Here is an 18,882-nt window from a genome sequence, read left to right as displayed (position 1 = left end):
GTTCTCTTTTTCTTATTTAAATAAACAAACATCACTCACCTGTCTTCTGGTAGTTTGCTGCATGCTTGATTATTTGGATTAAGCCATTTCAATTATTCAGATAGTTTATTTTAAGAGGAACAATATTTACGTGGACCTTGTATAAACATAGAGGGTTTTATGAATGTTACGAATACATATATGTTTTCCACAGAATCATGTCTAGCACTTGGATTATATCTTTTACAGGTCAAAAAACAATTAAAAAATAGCTTTTCCTGAGTATTAGTGCATATATTTTTGTTCACTTAAAACATCTGTCTTTTGTCACCTTAGAAATCAGAACAGCTTGTAGCATTAAGATTTTGCCAGGAATTCATTTAAAAATAAGTAGGAATAGTAGGACCAAAGCATTTTTCAACAGATGGCACTTAGACTATCTAATTTAGCAATATATTTATTTTGTTTTTACAGAAAATTACCAGGCTAATGAGGGTGGTATAGTTTTCCCAAGTTCATGCGATCGATACCAAAATCCAGAATGTCTGAGTCTGTCACGTTTCTTGTATTAAAAGTCCCATTTTACTTACATTTTTAAAAGAAACATACAGAAATAGCTAATATTCCTGCTAAAGTAAAAATCAAATTGTTATCACTGCAATGTTATCTAAATATAAGAGCCTAATCTTGCCTAGGGAATGTTTTGCAGTTTCAAGGTTTAACATATGGAGCCATTCTTAAATCACACTTTCTGCATTTCTCAATTGTCTCAGAATTTGGAGAACTCATGGCTAGTACAATTATTATTAAACATAACTAGGTCCCTCACATTATATTTCCTAGAGTATTTAAATGAAAGAAGTCTTTCTCAGTGAAACTTAACCAGAATTCACAAAATAATTACTCTGTGCAGATAAGTGATGCATATAATATTTACTTGGAATGTTTTCTAAATTAATAATCATCTAGACAAAAAATGGATTTAAACACCATTTTGAGGAAGACCTGGGATTTCTACAGTGAAACATTAAGGATGCAGGGGAAACAAGGAGGTAACTGAGTGGTATGGCTTGGCTCTGTATCACCACCCACATCTCACCTTGAATTGTAATAATCCCCATGTGTTGTAGGAGGGACCCTTTGGGACGTAACTGAATTATGGGTGCAGGCTTTTCCTGTGATGATCTCATGATAGGGAATAAGTCTCATGATATCTGATGGTTTATAAAAGGGAGATCCCCTGCACATGCTCTTTCTTGCCTGCCACCCTGTAAGATGTGCCTTTCTCCTCTTTCGCCTTTTGCTGTGATTGTGAGGCTTCCTCATCCATGCAGAACTGTGAGTCCATGAAATCTCTTTTTCTCTAAAAATTACCCAGTCTCAAGTATGTCTTTATTAGCAGTGCAAAAACAGTCTAATACAGTAACCAGGTAGTGGGGTGCTGCTGTAAAGATATCTGAAAATGTGAAAGCAACTGGAACTGGGTAACAGACAGAGATTGGGAGAGTTTGGAGGGCTCAGAAGATGGGAAAATGTGGAAAAGTTTGGAACTTCCGAGAGACTTGAAGGACTCAGAAGACAGAATGGTGTGGGAAAGTTTGAAATTTCCTAGAGACTTGAAGGACTCAGAAGACAGAATGGTGTGGGAAAGTTTGAGACTTCCTAGAGACATGTTGAATGGCTTTAACCAAAATGCTGATAGTGATATGGACAGTAAAGTCCAGGCTGAGGTGGTCTCAGATGGAGATAAGGAACTTGTTGGGAGCTGGAGTAAAGATCACTCTTGCTATGTAAATAGACTGGTGGCATTTTGTCCCTGCCTTAGAGATCTGTGAAACTTTGAACTTGAGAGACATGATTTAGGGTATCTGGGGGAAGAAATTTCTAAGTAGTAAAGTGTTCAAAAGGGAGCAGAACATAAAAGTTTGAAAAATTTGCAGAGTGAAAATGTAGAAAGGAAAAGCCAATTTTCTGGGGAGAAATTCAAGCTGGCATCAGAACTTTGCATAAGTAATGAGGAGCCAAATGCTAATCACCAAGACAATGGGGAAAATGTCTTCAGGGCATGTCAGTGACCGGAACCCCTCCAATCACAGGCTCAGAGACCTACGAGGGAAAAAAATGGTTTCCTGGGCCAGGTCCAAGGATCTCTGCTGTGTGCAGTCTTGAGACTTAGTGTCCTGTGTCCCAGCTGCTCCAGCTGTAGCTAAATGGGGCCAATATATAGCCCAGGCCATTGCTTCTGACAATGCAAGCCCCAAGTCTCGGCAGCATCCAGATGGTGTTGGGCATGTGGGTGCACAGAAGTCAATAATTGAGGTTTAGGAACCTCCGCCCAGGTTTCAGAGAATGTATGGAAACACCTGGATGTCCAGGCAGAAGTTTTCTGCAGAGGCGGGGCTCTTGTTGAGAACCTCTGCTAGGGTAATGCAGAAGGAATATGTGGGGTTGGAGCCCCCACACAGAGTCCCCAGTGGGGCACTGTGTAGTGGAGTTGTGAGAAGAGGGCAACCATCCTCCAGATCCCGGAATGGTAGATCCATTGACAGCTTGCACTGTGCACCTGGAAAAACCACAGACACTCAATGCCAGCCCACAAAGGCAGCAAGGAAGGAGGCTGAGCCCCATGAAGCCACAGGAGTGGAGTTTCTCAAGGCCATGGGAATGCATCTCTGGCATCAATGTGACCTAGATATGAGACGTGAAGTCAAAGGAGATTATACTGGAGCTTTAAGATTTGACAGCCCCTCTGGATTTCAGACTTGTATGAGGCCTGTAGCCCCTTCATTTTGGTCAATTTCTCCCATTTGAAATGGACATATTTACCCAATGCCTGTGCCTCCATTGTATCCAGGAAGTAAATAACTTGCTTTTGATTTTACAGGCTCATAGGCAAAAGGGACTTGCCTTGTCTCAGATTAGACCTGGGAGTTGGACTTTTGAGTAAATGCAGGAATTAGTTAAGATTTGGGGGATTATCGGGAAGGCATGATTGATTTTGAAATGTGAGGACATGACATTTGGAAGGGGCCAGGAGTCGAATGATATGGTTTGGCTCTGTTTCCCTACCCAAATCTCACTTTGAATTGTAATAACCCCCATGTGTCATGGGAAGGACCCATTGGGAGGTAATTGAATCACTGGGGCAGGTTTTTACTGTGCTGTTCCCGTGATAGTGAATAAGTCTCACAAGATCTGATGGTTTTATAAAAGGGAGCTCCCTTGCACATGCTCTCTCTTGCCTGCCTCCATGTAAGATGTGCATTTCTCCTCTTTTGCCTTCCACAATGATTATGAGGCTTCCTTAGCCATGTGAGACCTCTTTTTCTGTATAAATTACCCAGTCTTGGGTATGTCTTCATTAGTAGCATAAGAACAGGCTAATATATCAAGTAAGCAAGTTGCGGAGCTTCCCTCCCTACATTCAAAAGGCCAATATAGAGTGACTTTAAGATCTGTTAATTACTTCTCTGACATTCTTTCCTTTTAGAGATGGAGCTTAATATCTCTCCCCTGGAAGGTGCGCTGGACTTAGTGAGTCACTTGAAACAAACGGAATATGCCAGAAGTGACCATCTGGGTAATTTTTGAGACTGTCACAAAAAACATTGGGGCTTTTGCCTTTCTATCTCTTTGGGATCACTTACCATGGAAAAAGCCAGTTGTGATGTCATGAGGACATTTAGGCAGCCTTGTGGAGAGGTTCATGTGATGAAAAACTGAGACCTCCTGCCAACAGCCATGTGAAAAATGATCCTCCAGCCCTAGTCAAGTCTTCAGTTTACTACAGCTCTAACCTGTATTATTAACCAAAGTAGAACCCTAGGTGCCACAGTTCCATTGACTATTAACAAATATTTCACGATAAAAATGGTTCAGTGGTCAAATAAGTGTGGGAAGGTCTGAGTTAAACAAAGTTAAGAAAGATTATTTCCCCCAAGATTTTAAAAATTCTTTAATATAATGTATACATTGTGGCTCTGGGAATTTTAGATCTAAGAGGAGTTAACAGAAAGTTTACTGCTTTCTTTACCCTAAATCTGTTTATTTGGTAGTATGCTTTTATATTCAAGTATAACATTTATGAACCTGTTTTGTAGGAAAGAGTTCTTTATCACAAATTATGCGGGAGGACATTATCCAATGCTTAAATGTTAGAACCAGGTGAGTCTTCCAATACAGTATTGGGTTGTACATGTGCGAGTCATAGATATAATAAAATTGCCATATAGCTCTGTGAAAGATGGACGTCCTAATAATACATATTGAATTTTTCATGCTAAACAGTCTCCTATGTGCTTCTGAACAATTAAACATGTTTTATGGATTAAAAAAATTGTTTCAGGAGAGTGGTTAAGTGCTAAATACAGAAGACTGTCAAAGTGGCCTAGTGGGGAATCCAGTGTGTTTTCCATTGTACTATGCTGCCTCAAACATGATTCTGGCATATCCAACTCAAATTTACCTGGATTTCTCAACTTCTATACTCATTCTAGTTACTCCTAGCATGGGACATACCTGTACCTGTGTCTTATTTCCTGTTCTTCCATTGCCCTTCCTGAATGACTATCATCAATTTCTATCCTCTCAGAATCTTTGACTAATCAATATTTATTGATCATTCATTATACTTTCATTGCTGTCACTACTTAAGAATAAACTAAAAGGTAAATCATGTCTTCAGGATCACACAAAGTTTGAGGTTATTAGGTTTATTAGTACTTAGACCCAACTCTAGTGCTCATGCTCTTCACCACTATGCATATTTCCATGACCTACTTCCCTCCAAGTGTCACTCCTACATATGAATTATTCAACTCTTATATATTTCCTGTACCATTCACAGATCCCTATCATATAAGACCATGTTTCATTTGATAATGTGTCAGTTTCTAAATAGGTTACAGATGAATTAAAACATAGGAATCATATCCCGGCAATATTAAGTAAGTTGGCTGATGTGATGTGATGGTGGTAGAAAAGTTGAAAGCAAAAAGGACTACAGAACCTGCCTTTGATATTTACTAAACCTGCTTTTGATATTTACTAAAACTTTCATTAAGTTTGATAGTTAGATTCAGGAAATGTTCAGGAAAATGTGAAATCCTGATTTCTGTATATAGTGTTCATGAATCTTTATAATCTAGCTCGAATCTGTTTTTCAAACCTCAGCTTTCACTTCCACCATTCACAGGCCTTAGCAATTCTCTATCCACAATTTAAATTCTCAAAGTCTAACCATTCTGTACATTTCTTTGCCTTTGCCTACATAATTTTTGTTTGCTTCTCTGTCTGAAAATCTACTCATTCTTCAAAAACAGGTCCATTATTCTCCTCTTAGCTAGAGAGCAATTATTACTTCCTTTCTGATCTCTATTAGAACATTTACAACATTGCTTGGGACTAGATACAAGTGCCTACATATCTATCTTTAAGGAAATTCCATCACTCAGAGGAGAAGAAAATCGGTAATTATTAAAAATGTGAACCTTAAGCTTAGGTATATCTGGATTCAAACTCCGACTCTGTCACTTATTAGTTACTCTGTCACTTATTAGTTATTAGGAACTTGGCCAAGATGTTTAACATTTCAAAGTCTCAATCCCCTTCCGCATAAGTAAGGATATTAATAACCTTACAGAGTTCTTGCAAGGATGATACAATAAAATACACATAGTTCCAAGCATATCAAAAGCATAATGAATTTTGTGATATGATAATCATGATTGATAGATCTTTGTGTTTCAATCATTAACACTGACTGAAACCTTCTATATACTTACATTTTTGCAGAAGGCATATATGAAAATATGAATGCTTGTATATTTGTTTTTTCATTACCCACAAATAACATATACATTATGACCATCATGAATTCTTACAGATTCAAATGAAAGAGAACACGCCCAGAAGTATGTTGCCTGCTATTCTGGAAACTGAAGAACATAATTAATAAAATTAGAGAAAAATAAATATTCAAGTGACACAGGTAAGTATATCTAATGAGTGGCAAAACATAGGCCTCCTGAATGTCTGGTCCACAGAGTGCCTTTCAGGTTAGCAAAATATCCATGCAGGTATGACTGAAGATGAAGTATGGCAAAATATGGGTAGCCATGCTTTACAACAAACTATGAATGAATAAGATTTTGCCACTTATAATTCTTATGGTTACAGATTTTCCTTATTAAGGTCTGAAGTTTGTTTCCTCTTCCTTCTCAGCATTTTACTTCCAAAAGTCTTTTTCAACAAAGACACTAAGTCAGAGACAAAAAGCAAATGAGCAAACAACAATTACAACAACAAGAAACCTCTTATTTTTATTCATCTTTTATTCTAAGGAGAATCTGAGTGGAACAGGGATCTGACATGGGATCTTGCCTTAATCAAAGGATCATTGGATGCGTCTATTAGGGCTGCGACACTTATTTTAGGGAGCTGTGTATGTGTTCTCAATTAATTAGCAGAAAGCATTTAGACTGATTTCTAGTTCACAGTATGCACTCAGTAGGCATTGTGGTTTTAATTGGAATTCATAATTACTTCATTGTAAAATAAATTGTATCCCCATTTTGTCTTGCTTTTGCTGTTTTCTCTGAGTTTCTAGAGAAGACAGTGAACTGAAAATGCCTTTCTGAAGAAGTGTGTCTGTGGGGTGGGGGTCGGGGGGTGGGGTGTAAATGCCAATATCCATACAGTGAGTGTGCTCCCTCATGCTTTGGAAGCCCTGTATCCACCTTCCTTTAGTGATTCACAGGCAAGTGAGATTTTTAATTTTATAGTTTTGAGCTTTTTCATTATTCCTATGCTTTCTTTACCTTCAGGCTTTGTTGAATTAGAATGAGAACTTTAAATGGGAAGTTTGGCACTGAGGAAGCATCATTGGGAGACGGCTGAATACCTGCCAACCTCTGTTTGCACTCTGTCAGTATCAGAATTTTGACAAGGAAACAGATTGCTTTGTCTTTACTTGCAATAATATAATTTTAACCTTCAAGTCTTCTTTAGTGAAAAAAAATTATTTTTGCTCAATGAAAACAATATGTGTAATTATTTTTTTCTACATTGTTTATCTCCATCTCCAAATAAATGCCTGTTGGATCCAAACCCTAATACTCAGAAGTGGTACAGAGTAGGTAAATCACCATTATTTATATATGAGATTATGAGATCCTTGAGAAAATGGGCTGTAAGTTGTTCACCTTGTGATTGCCCATGACTAGCACAGTGTCTGGGATTGTGTGGCTCACTATTAAAGTGGGGGGAAATAGGAGGTCCTAATTGTACAGAAAGAGATATGATTTTCGTAACCAATAGGTTCTTTAGATGTAAAATGAAGTAACAACTGACACCAATAGGTATAGAACACAGCTCTAAGTAGCCCATAGGCATAGAATTGGAAGCCTAAGTCAGCATCTACTATGTGTCGTACACTGTACGATGTCTAGATACTTTAGATCCTTCTCCTTTAGAGAAAGAGAAGAAATATAACAGAGTTAGTGGCCTGGCGCAGTGGCTCTCGCCTGTAATCCCTGCACTTTGGGAGGCCCAGGTGGGAGGATCACGAGGTCAGGAGATCGAGACCATCTTGGCTAACATGATGAAACCCCGTCTCTACTAAAAAAAAAAAATACAAAAAATTAGCCTGGCGTCATGGCGGGCACCAGTAGTCCCAGCTACTCAGGAGGCTGAGGCAGGAGAATGGCGTGAACCCGGGAGGCAGAGTTTGCAGTGAGCTCAGAACGCACCACTGCACTCCAGCCTGGGCAACAGAGCGAGATTCCGTCTCAAAAAAACAAACAAACAAACAAACAAACAAAAAACAAAAAACAAAAATAAAAGAGAGACAGAGTTAGTGTAACGAATGCTACTATGCTATTATAGAGGCTTTAAAAACTCTTATGAGGACCCTGTACAGAGTATTACCCCTCCCTGAGAAATTCAAAAAAGACTTCACAGAAGAAATGGTATTTTAGCTGGGGCCTGAGATTCATTAGGAGTTTGCCAATTGAAGAAAGGCAGGTGGAATTTTAGGTGGAGGGAGGAAAACACAGATAGAGTCTGGATTTAACAACAATTTTCCGTTGAAAATAAAAGTTTGCAAACCTAAAATTTTATCTTAAAGATAAAATTATCTACTGTTAGATAGTATTGAAAGTAACTTTGTAATAAGATTTTTACCATTTGTATTGTTTATAGTCCAAAAGCTGGGTCCATTGGTCCCTTTCCCGCCAAACAGGGTATTGTCATTAGGGTGACCTGCACCCTGCTGAAAGCAGTATGTCTGATGTGCAAGGCACAAAGACATTGTTTAAAGAACCCTTATGATTTTGAACAAACTGGCCCAGCAGGGAGGTTTTAACCTGCTCACCCTAACACGCACAACAGCCTGTGTTTGTAAACAGAGCCTTATTGCACTAGTGAGAGCAGACTCAGAACAGTGTCAGCTCATTAATTGGGTGTCAGCTCCCTGCTAAGAAAAAAGCTTAATGAGTCATCTCATCATAAAGAACTGTGGCTCAAGGGAGGGGTGAATTTCTTAGAGAGAGGGGGAAAGATTTGTCCGGCAATAACTGCGTGTATAGAAAAGCTTGAAGCCCACCTGCTGGGATAAAGAGAGAGCAGCATTTGGGAACGGATGGTTTCTCTGCATTCTGCTATTCAAAGCGAAACCTGAGTTTATGAGTTTATAAATGCAGCAATTACCAGTGTGTATATTCAGATTTATTGGTAGTTTAATAAATTGAAATCATTTAAAACACATTTTTGTATAACATTTATAAGTTTTTCTTTTTTTCCCCTCAATATAAAAACTATTCTACATTTTCTCATAGAATTTCCTATGACAAAGCACACGTTAATCAATGCTCATATTGAAACTCAAATATATTCTTGACATCAACTGCAAACATTATTAAAGGCTATCAAATTTATGCTGTATGTTTTGTAGATAGTCATAAGACAATATTAAACTAATTAACAAAAAACAGCCTTAAACATAGAAAAAAACCTCCTTTCTGTGTTATTATTTTAAAATCTATCCCAATATTTGCAGTAGAAAGTATTTTAGGTTTTCATGTAGTGCTCCAGGCTTATACCTAATATTCATTATTAGAACACTGTGTTCATCTTGAGTCATTGGTCTTATTAATTTGTAACATCGCTTAATATTAAATTGTCAGCCCATTGTTATATATTTTCCATAGTTTGTGTTCATATTTTAACTTTGCCTCTGGTATTTTTGCCATGAATTTGATAAATGAATTATTCTAAGTGTTTTTCCTTATGTCGCTATTTTTCTTAATTCCCAAAGAATCTCAAAATCTCTATTCTTTGCTCACTGACTTCTCAACGTAAGTGGCCTTTCAGACTTTTTGATCCCTCTTATCAAGTCACTAGTTCTTTCTCTCATCCTCATTCCACGTCCCCTCCCCAAGAAGTGTTTCAATAGTTAATGCGTAATGTATTTTGCTGAGAAAATTCGGGAGATTTATTTATCACTTCCATAAAAATGAGATTTTCTTCTCCTCTCTAGAATTCAGCTGTTGTGGTTTTTAAAATGTGTTAACTTCAAAAGTGTTGACTCTCCAGTGGGAGTCTCTATTCCTCCTCCTTAAATCTGGATAGGCTTGTGACTGCTTAGACAAATAGGTACAAGTGGCACTATGTAGAGGGTGCATTGACAGAAGGTGCAACACTTCTATTTTGTTTGCTGAAATACTCCCTTATGGAGACACGAGTTGCAAAATAAAGAATCCAGCTACACTGAGACCACCATCTTGGAGAGCCATAAGAAGAGGCCACATTGAGAGTCTCTGCAGTTACATACAGGGAGGAAGCTATTTGAGTAATCCCTGCCCATAAACTAGACATGTGAGTGAAGATGCTCTAGAGGTGTCAGGTTTCCAGCTGTTCAAATATTCACAGCTGAGACCCTAGATATTGTGGAACAAAGACAAGCCACACTTGCTGAGCCCTGCCCTAATTCCTTACTCACAGAATCCATGAGTATAATCAAATAATTTTTTGGAGGGTGAGTCATTTTGCAGTAATAGATAATTGGAATATCTGTCTACCGTTAAGCCTCCCTCCAGTAAATAGGACATCTTTTTAAACACACTTTCCAGCATTTAATATCTCTTTCTATCCATTACCTTTCTTGTGTCTTCTTTAAGTAAGTTTAAGAGTACAGTTAAATAGATATCCTTGACTGTTACTTTCTCAGATTTTTCTTCAATTTCATCTTACGTTGCCAATTACCGTTTTAAAGTTTTATCTCTAGGCGTTGCGTTCACTTCCTTCTTCTGATTTCCCTCCTTCTGTCTCCCAGGACCACCTAAACTGAAGTAATATACCACTCCTTAAACTTTCATTGTTCCCCTAGAAAACCTTTGTGAAAGCATTTGTTGTCTTCATTAAATAATATTGTTCTTCAAAGGCAGAGACCAAATCTTTTTCAGAGTTGTATTTTCAGTGTCTACTAGTGTGCACTGAAAGTAAGACAGCATTCAATTAATATTTGGATAAGAGAACTCCACCTATTTCTATACTGTCTACTCTTTTAAAATTTATTTTTATCGACATATAATAGTTTCACATATTTAATAGGTCCATGTGATATTTTGATACATTCATACAGTGTATAATGATCAAGTCAGGGTAATTAAACTACACATCACCTCAATCATTTTTTATTTATTTATCTTGTCTAGCTGCTTGGACTAGGGCTTCTAGTACTCTTTTGAATAAAAGGGCTGAAAGTGGGCGTCTTTATCTTCTTCCAGAACTTAGAAGAAAGGCTTTCAAATTTTCCCCATTCAATATGGTGCTAGCTGTGGGTTTTATATATACAGCCTTTGTTATTTTGAGGCATGTTTCCTCTATGCCCAGTTTGTTGATAGTTTTTTTCATCATGAATTGATGTCGAATTTTATCCAATTCTCTTTTGACATCTATTGAAGTAATCGTGTGGTGTTGTCCTTGATTGTATTAATGTAACGTATCAAGTTTATTGATTTGCATACGTAATGTGATACGTCCAACTTTATTCTTTTTGTTCAGTATTGTTTTGACTATTTGGGGTCTTCAGTGGTCCCATCTGAATTTTAGGATTGTTTTTTCATTTCTGGAAAAATGTTATTTGTATTTATACAAAGATTGCATTGAATCTGTAGATTGCTTTTGGTATTATGCACATTTTAACAGTATTAATTCTTTCATTCCATGAACAGAAGCTATCTTTTCATTTTTTTGTGTCTTCATCAGTTTTCCTCATTGGCATTTTATAGTTTTCATTGTAAAGATTTTAACTTCTTTAGTTAAATTAATTCCTAGTTAATTTATTTTTTGTAGCTAATGTAAATGAGATTGGATTTTTAAATTTCTTTTTCAGAATTTTACTGTTGGTGTATAGAAATGCTACTGATTTTTGTATGTTGATTTTGTATCCTAAAACTTTACTGAATTCATTTGTCATTTGTCAGTTCTGACAATTTTTGATGGAGTCTAGATTTTTCATTTGTGAACAAGGATAACTTGACTTATTATTTTCCAATTTGAATGTTCTTTATTTGTGTTGGGAACATTACAGGTACTCTATTCTAGCTACTTTGAAATATACAATAAATTATTGTTAACTGTAGTCACCCTAGCTGCTACAGAACACTAGAATTATTCATTCTACTTAGGTAAGGAACTCCGTGCATTCCCCAGGCAACTACTCATTTGCCACTATAGATTAATTTGCATTTTTCTAGAATTGTATATTAATGTAATAATAGAATATATATTGTTTGTTGGCCTGGCTTTTTTCTTCCATATTGTCATTCGTGCCATTTTTATTGCTAAATGATAGTCTACTAAGTACTATTTCAAAAGTGTCTACTGCAATGTGTTTATAAATTCATCTGCTGATAGATAGGGGATGTTTTGTGCATAAGTTTTTATATGGAAATACGGTACAAGTGAAAGAGCAAAATCATGTAAGTGTTTGTTTTAAGAATGTTTTAAAAAGTATCATACTGTTTTACAATTGATTATACCATTTTATATTCCCACAAAAATATATTATAGTTCCACTTACTAATATCCTTGCCATCATTTAGTCAGTATATACAGTTTTAGTTATTTTAGTAGGTGTGTGATGGTATCTCATTGTGGTTTAAATGTTTATTTCTTACTGATTAATAATGAGTATTTTTTGTGCTGATCTGCCAGCTATATATCCTATGCTAAACTGTCACCTGAAGTTTATTGCCCACTTTTAATTGTGTGCTTGTTTTCTCAATTTTGAATTTAGAGAATCCTTATATCGTTTATGAACTGCAAACATTTTCTTGCTGTCTGTAGATTTTTTTCCATTTTCTCAACTATATTTTCCTTTCTTTCTAACTTTTATTTTAGTTTCAGGGGTATACGTGCAGGCTTGTTACATGGGTAAATTGCATGTCATGGAAGCTTTTTGTACAGATTATTTTGTCACTCACGTAACGAACATTGCACCTCATAGGTGGTTTTTTGATCCTCACCTGCTCCTACTCTCTCTCCTTAAGTGATCCCTGGTGTCTATTGTTCTCCTCTTTGTATCCACATGTACTCAGTGTTTAGCTCCCACTTATAAGTGAGAACGTGTAGTTGGTTTTCTGTTTTTGCATTAATTTGCTTAGGATAATTGCCTCCAGCTCCATCCCTGTTGCTGAAAGAACATAATTTCATTTTTATTAGAGCTATGTAGTATTCGATGATGTATATGTACCATATTTTCTCTATTTAATTCATCATTAAAGGATTCTACGTCTTTCCTTTTGTAAATACTGCTATAATGAACATATATGTGTGCATGTGTCTTCACATAGAACAATTTATATTTCTTTGGCTATATACCTAGTAATGAGATTGCTGGGTAAAAAGGTGGTACTCATTTAAACTCATTCAGAAATTTCCAAACTGTTTTCCACAGTGACTGAACTAATTTACATGTCCACCAGCAGTGTATAAGCTTTCTCTTTTCTGCACATCCTCACCAGCATCTGTTATTTCTGGACTTTTAAATAATAGCCATTCTGACTAGTATGAGATGGTATCTTATTGTGGTTTTGATTTGCACCTCTCTGATGATTAGTAATGTTAAACATTTTTTTCATTTGCTTGTTTGCTACATGTATGTCTTGTTTTGAGAAGTGCCCATTCATGTCCTTTGCCCATTTTTTAATGGGGTTGTTTGGTTTTGCTTGTTACTTTGTTTAAGTTTCTTATAGATATGGGATATTAGACCTTTGTTACAAGCATAGTTTGCAAATATTTCCCCCCATTCTGTATGTTGTCTGTGTACTCTCCTCCTAGTTCCCACTACTGTGCAGAAGCTCTGTAATTTAATAAGTCCCACTTGTCAATTACTGTTTTTGTTGCAATTGCTTTTGGAGTCTTTGCCATGAAATCTTTGCCAAAACCTATGTTCAGAGTAATATTTCCTAGTTTTTCTTCCAGGGGTTTTATAGGTTTGGGTTTCATATTTAAATCTTTAATCCATCTTAAGTTGATTTTTATATATGGTGAAATGTAGGGGTCCAGTTTCAATCTTTTGCATATGGCTAGCCAGCTATCCCAGCATCATTTATTGAACAGGAATTCTTTACCCCACTGCTTGTTTTTGTCAGCTTTGTCAAAGCCCTTGCGTGGGTTTATTTCTGGGTTCTCTAATCAGTTTCATTTGTGTATGTGTCTGTTTTTCAACCGCTACTATGTTGTTTTGGTTAGTGAGGCCTTGTAGTACATAGTTTGAAGTCAGGCTGTGTGATGTTTCTGGTTTTGTGCTTTTTGCTTAGGATTGCTTTGGCTATTTGGGCTTTTTTTTGTTCAATATAAATTTTTAAATTGCTTTCTCTAATTTTTTTGAAAAATATCAATGGTAGTTTAGGTAGAAATAGCATTGAATCTGTACATTTCTTTGGGCAGTATGGTCATTTTAATAGTACTGAGTCTTCCTATCCATCAACACGGAATGTTTCTTCATTTGTTTGTGTCTTTTCTGACCGCTTTCAGCAGCGTTTTGTAATTCTCATTGTAGATATTTTTGCCCTCCCTGGTTAACTGTTCTCTTAGGTATTTTATCTTTTTATAGCTATTGTGAATTTGATTCCATTTTGGATTTGGCTCTTAGATTGAACATTATTGGTATATAAAAATGTACTAAATTTTACACATTGATTTTGTATTCTGAAACATTACTGAAGTTGTTCATGTGATCTAGGAGTCCTTGGGCAGAGACTACGTAGCTTTCTAGGTATAAAATCATATTGTTTGTAAAGAGATATAGTGTGAGTTTCTCTCTTCCTATTTGTGTATCTTTTACATCTTTCTCTTGACTGGTCGCTCTGGATAGGACTTCTAGTTCTATGTTGAATAGCAGTGCTAAGAGTGGACATGCTTGTTTTGTTCTGGCTCTCATGGGGAATGCTTTCAACTTTTTCCCATTTGGCATGATGTTAATTGTGGGTTTGTCACAGATGTCTCTTATTTTTTTTTAGGTACTCCCTTTGATATATAGTTTATTGAGATATTTTAACATGAAAGGATGTAGAATTTTATGAAAAAGCTCTTCATCATCTATTGAGATGATTATGTGGTTTTTGTTTTCAATTCTGTTTATGTGGTAAACCACATTTATTGGTTTTCATGTGTTGAACCAGTCTTGCATCCCAGGAATAAAGCTTACTTGATTGCTATGGATCAGCTTTGTGACGTGCTACTGGTATTAGTTTCCTGATATTTTGTTGAAAATTTTAAAATCTGGATTCATCAGGGATATTGGTCTGATGTTTTTGGTAGGAGTCCTTCCTCGTCAATTTTTTTTTTTTTTTTTTTTGGAATAACTTCAGTAGCATTGGTACCAGCTCTTCTTTATATGTCTGGTGAAATTTGGCTGTGAAATCTCTCTTGTCCAGGGCTTTTTCTTGTTGGTAGGTTTTTCATTATTAATTCACCTTTGAATTAATTCACCTCCTTATAGTCTGTCAATGATTTTCATTTCACTCAGGAGAGGTTATACGCTTCCAGGAATTTATCCATCTCTTCTAGGTTTTCTAGTTTGTCTCCAAAGTGTTGATCATAATAGTCTCTGAGGGATTTTTGTATTTCTGTGGGGTTGGTGACAATGTCACCTTTGTCATTTTTAATTTTGTTTATTTGGATAGTCTCACTTTTTAATTTATTAATCTAGCTAGCAGTCTATCAATGTTATTTTTTCTTTAAAAGAACCAACTTTGGGTTCATCAATCCTTTTTATACATTTTTATGTTGAATTTTGTTCAGTTCAGCTGGGATCTTTGGTTGTTTATTTTCTTCTGCTAGGTTTGGGGTTGGTTTCCTCTTGTTTTTGTAGTTTATCTGGATGCAATATAAATGTTATTTTGAGGTCTAACTTCTTCATATGTCCATGTAGTGCTATGAGCTTTCCTCTTCACACTGTTTTAGCTATGTCCCAGAGATCCTATTATATTTTATTCTTGTTTTCATTAGTTTATAAGAATTTTTTTTAATTTCTGCATTAATTTCATTCTTTACCCCAAAGTCATTGGGGAATAGGTTGTTTAGTTTACATGTAATTGTATATGATTTTGAGAGTTCTTGGTATTGACTTCTCTTTTAATTATGCTGTAGTCTTGAGCGTATGCTTGGTATGATTTTGGTTTCTTTAAAATTTGTTGAGAATTGCTTTATAGCTGAACATCTGTGTGATTTTTGACTATCTGTCATGTGCAGATTAGAATATATGTTCTGCTGTTGTTGCATGGAGTCCTCTACAGATGTCTATTAGGTCCTTTTGGTGAAGTGTTGAAGTTTAGATCCTGGATATGTTTGTTAGTTTTCTAATTCAGTGATCCGTCTAACACTGTCAGTGTGCTGTTGAAGTCTTCTACTATTACTGTATAGTTATCTAGGTCTCTTCATGTTTCTATAAGAACTTGTTTTAGAAATCCGGGTGCTCTGGCATTGGGTGCGTATATATTTAGGATTGTTAATTCTTCTTTTTGAATTGAACCCTTTATCATTACATAATGCCCTTCTTGGCTTTAAAATTTTTTTTTTGTTGTTGGTTTAAAAGTCTGTTTTTCTGAAATAGGAATAGGTACTCCTGCTCTTTTTGTTTTCAGTGGTCTTAGTAGATTTTTCTCCATCACTTGCCTTGGAGTCTATGAATGTCATTACATGTGAGATGGGTCTCTCGAAGATAACATAGAGTTGGGTCTGGTTTCTTTATTCAACTTGCCAATCTGTGTCTTTTAAGTGGGATGTTTAGCTCAACATTTAAAGTTAATGTTGATATATGTGCATTTGATCTTGTCATCATGTTATTACCTGGTTGTTATGTACACATGTTTGTGTCTTTGTGTTACAATGTTAATGGTGTACGTACTTAAGTGTGCTTTTGTGGTGGCTGGCTGGTAATAGTCTTTCATTTCCATATTTAGCACTAACTTAAGGACTTGTTTTAAAATAGTTCTCATGGTTTTCTTAACATTTGATTGACTGAAAAGATTTTATTGCTTCTTTGCTTATAAACTTAGTTTGGCTGGTTATAAAATACTTGGTTAGAATTTCTTTTCTTTGTGGCTACTGAATATAGGCCTTCAGTCTTTTCTTGCTTGTAGGGTTTCTGCTGAAAAGTCTGCTTTGAGCCTGATGAAGTTCCCATTGTAGGTAACTTGCCCTTCTCCCTTCTCTCTAGCTATTTTCAATATATTTTCTTTTTCTTTTTTTTCTTTTTTCTTTTTGAGACAGAGTCTCACTCTGTTGCGGAGGCTGGAGTGCAGTAGAGCTATCTCGGCTCACTGTAACATCCACCTCCCAGGACTGCAACCTCCGCCTCCTGGGTTCAAGCAATTCTCTTGCCTCAGTCTCCCAAGTAGCTGGGATTATAGGCATGTGCCACCACTCCCAGCTAATTTTTGTATCTTTAGTAGAGTCGCGGTTTTGCCATGTTGGCCAGGCTGGTCTCAAACTTTTGATCTCAGGTGATACACCCGTCCTTGCCTCCCAAATTGCTGGGATTACAGGTGTGAGCCACTGTGCCCAGCCTTTAATATGTTTTCTTTCACATGGCTTCCGAGAATCTGATGACAATGTGTATTGAGGATGGTTGCCTTGTATGGCATCTTGTAGGACTTCTCTGGTTTTCCTGAATTCGAATGTTGACTTCTCTAGTGAGGCTGGGAAAATTTTCATTGACAATGTCCTCAAATATGTTTTCCAAGTTACTTGCTCCCTCTCCCTCTCCTTCAGTGAGGCCAATGAGTCATAGATTTGGCCTCTACCCAATCTTGTATTTCTTGGAGATTTTGTTCAATTTTTAAAATTCTTTTTTTAAAATTTTTACATGAATGAGTTGATTAAAAGAACAGTTACGGGGTGGCAGGATCTGCATGTGTGCATGTGTTGGTGGGGACAGGGCAGTGGCAGTGAGATTGGCAAATGTGTTGGTTGCGGCAGGGTGGCCAGGTCCACACATGTGTGTCTGCGAAATGGTGGGCAGTGGTTGTGAGTGAGCGCAAACTCTAAAGTGTATTTTATTGTATTTATGTAAAGATAGAGTCTCACTTTGTTGCCCAGGCTGAAACACAGTGGCGTATGAAATCAACCTCAAAGTCCTGGGCTCAAGCAATCCTCCACTCCAGCCTCCTGAGTAGCTAAGACTACAGGCATGCACTGCCACCTCTGGCTAATTTTTTAATATTTTTATAGAGATGGGGTGTCACTGTGTTGCCCAAGCTTATCCTCTCAAAGTGCTAGGATTACAGGCATGAGTAATCCTTGCCAAAAATTTTTGTAATAACTTGTTATAAAAGCTGAAGAGGCATTTTTACTTCCCATTTTTGCTATATTTTAATGATTATTGTTAATCTAAGCAGCTACTTCCTCATAAAAATTTTATAGAATTTATTATGGCTTTTTTTTTTTTTTGAGGTGGAGTCTTGCTCTGTTGCCCAGGCTGGAGTACAGTGGTGCAGTCTCTGCCTCCTGCATTCAAGCAATTCTCCTGTCTCAGCCTCCCGAGTAGCTGGAACTACAGTTGCATGCCGCCACACCTGGCTAATTTTTGTATTTTAGTACAGACAGGGTTTCACTGTGTTGCGCAGGCTGGTCTGAACTCCTGAGCTCAGGCAATACGCCCGCCTGGGCCTCCCAAAGCGTTGGGATTGCAGGCGTGAGCCACCACGCCCAACCAGAATTTATTATGTTAACACTACATACTTTAAATAATAAAAGCTTCCTAGCATGTGATTTTATGTAATCTATTTTCCTTCCTTACTTCATGGTTTCCTACATAAATGTGTAAAGCTTGGGCTAGCACTTTATAAATTTAAGAGCTATTTTATCACAATAAAGATGAGTTGAAACAGATAACTGGTCTTGACCAAACAGAAATTCTTAATTTTTTTATTACTTTACTCAGACTCCATTGCTGAATATTTCTAAATATTCTAAGAGCAAACACTTAAATATTCTATTTTTTCTCTCTGCTTTGTCTCTTTGGCAAACAAGAGTGTTGTCTAAACTTGGGTTACCACAAGGCTTTGTGACTAATCCTGTAAAGGCAAGATGCAGAAAAGATCCAGGAAAGACAGTTTTATGAAGCTAACAAATTGTATGCTCCAGGTCAAGCTGTTAGGGTATTCAGCTCTTTTGCAAACTGCTTTAAGAAAGAGAACCCGACATGGCACATGTATACCTATGTAACAAACCTGCACGTTGTGCACATGTACCCTAGAACTTAAAGTATAATAAAATAAATAAATAAATCAGTAACCATGCTAAAAAAGAAAGAAAGAAAGAAAAAAAGAAAGAAAGAAAGAAAAAGAAAGAAAGAAAGAAGAGAGAAAGAAAGAAAGAAAAAAGAAAGAAAGA

The 18,882-nt window shown here is 36.6% G+C and overlaps 1 long non-coding RNA gene across 1 annotated transcript in view; it reads left to right on the top strand.

The window, feature by feature from the left end:
• Positions 1 to 7,456, top strand: part of LOC106997176 (uncharacterized) — a 43,031-nt gene extending 35,575 nt beyond the window's left edge. The window contains exons 3-6 of the long non-coding RNA XR_003727048.2: positions 3,470 to 3,559; positions 4,080 to 4,143; positions 5,864 to 5,968; positions 6,804 to 7,456. This is a non-coding gene — a long non-coding RNA (uncharacterized LOC106997176). The remainder of the gene's footprint in view (positions 1 to 3,469; positions 3,560 to 4,079; positions 4,144 to 5,863; positions 5,969 to 6,803) is intronic.
• Positions 7,457 to 18,882: the final 11,426 nt, after the last annotated feature.

The sequence above is a fragment of the Macaca mulatta genome, chromosome 2 (genome assembly GCF_049350105.2).
Source record: "Macaca mulatta isolate MMU2019108-1 chromosome 2, T2T-MMU8v2.0, whole genome shotgun sequence".
NCBI lineage: Eukaryota > Metazoa > Chordata > Mammalia > Primates > Cercopithecidae > Macaca > Macaca mulatta.
Note: the sequence above shows the minus strand (reverse complement) of the source record. Positions and strands in the feature narration are given on the sequence as shown.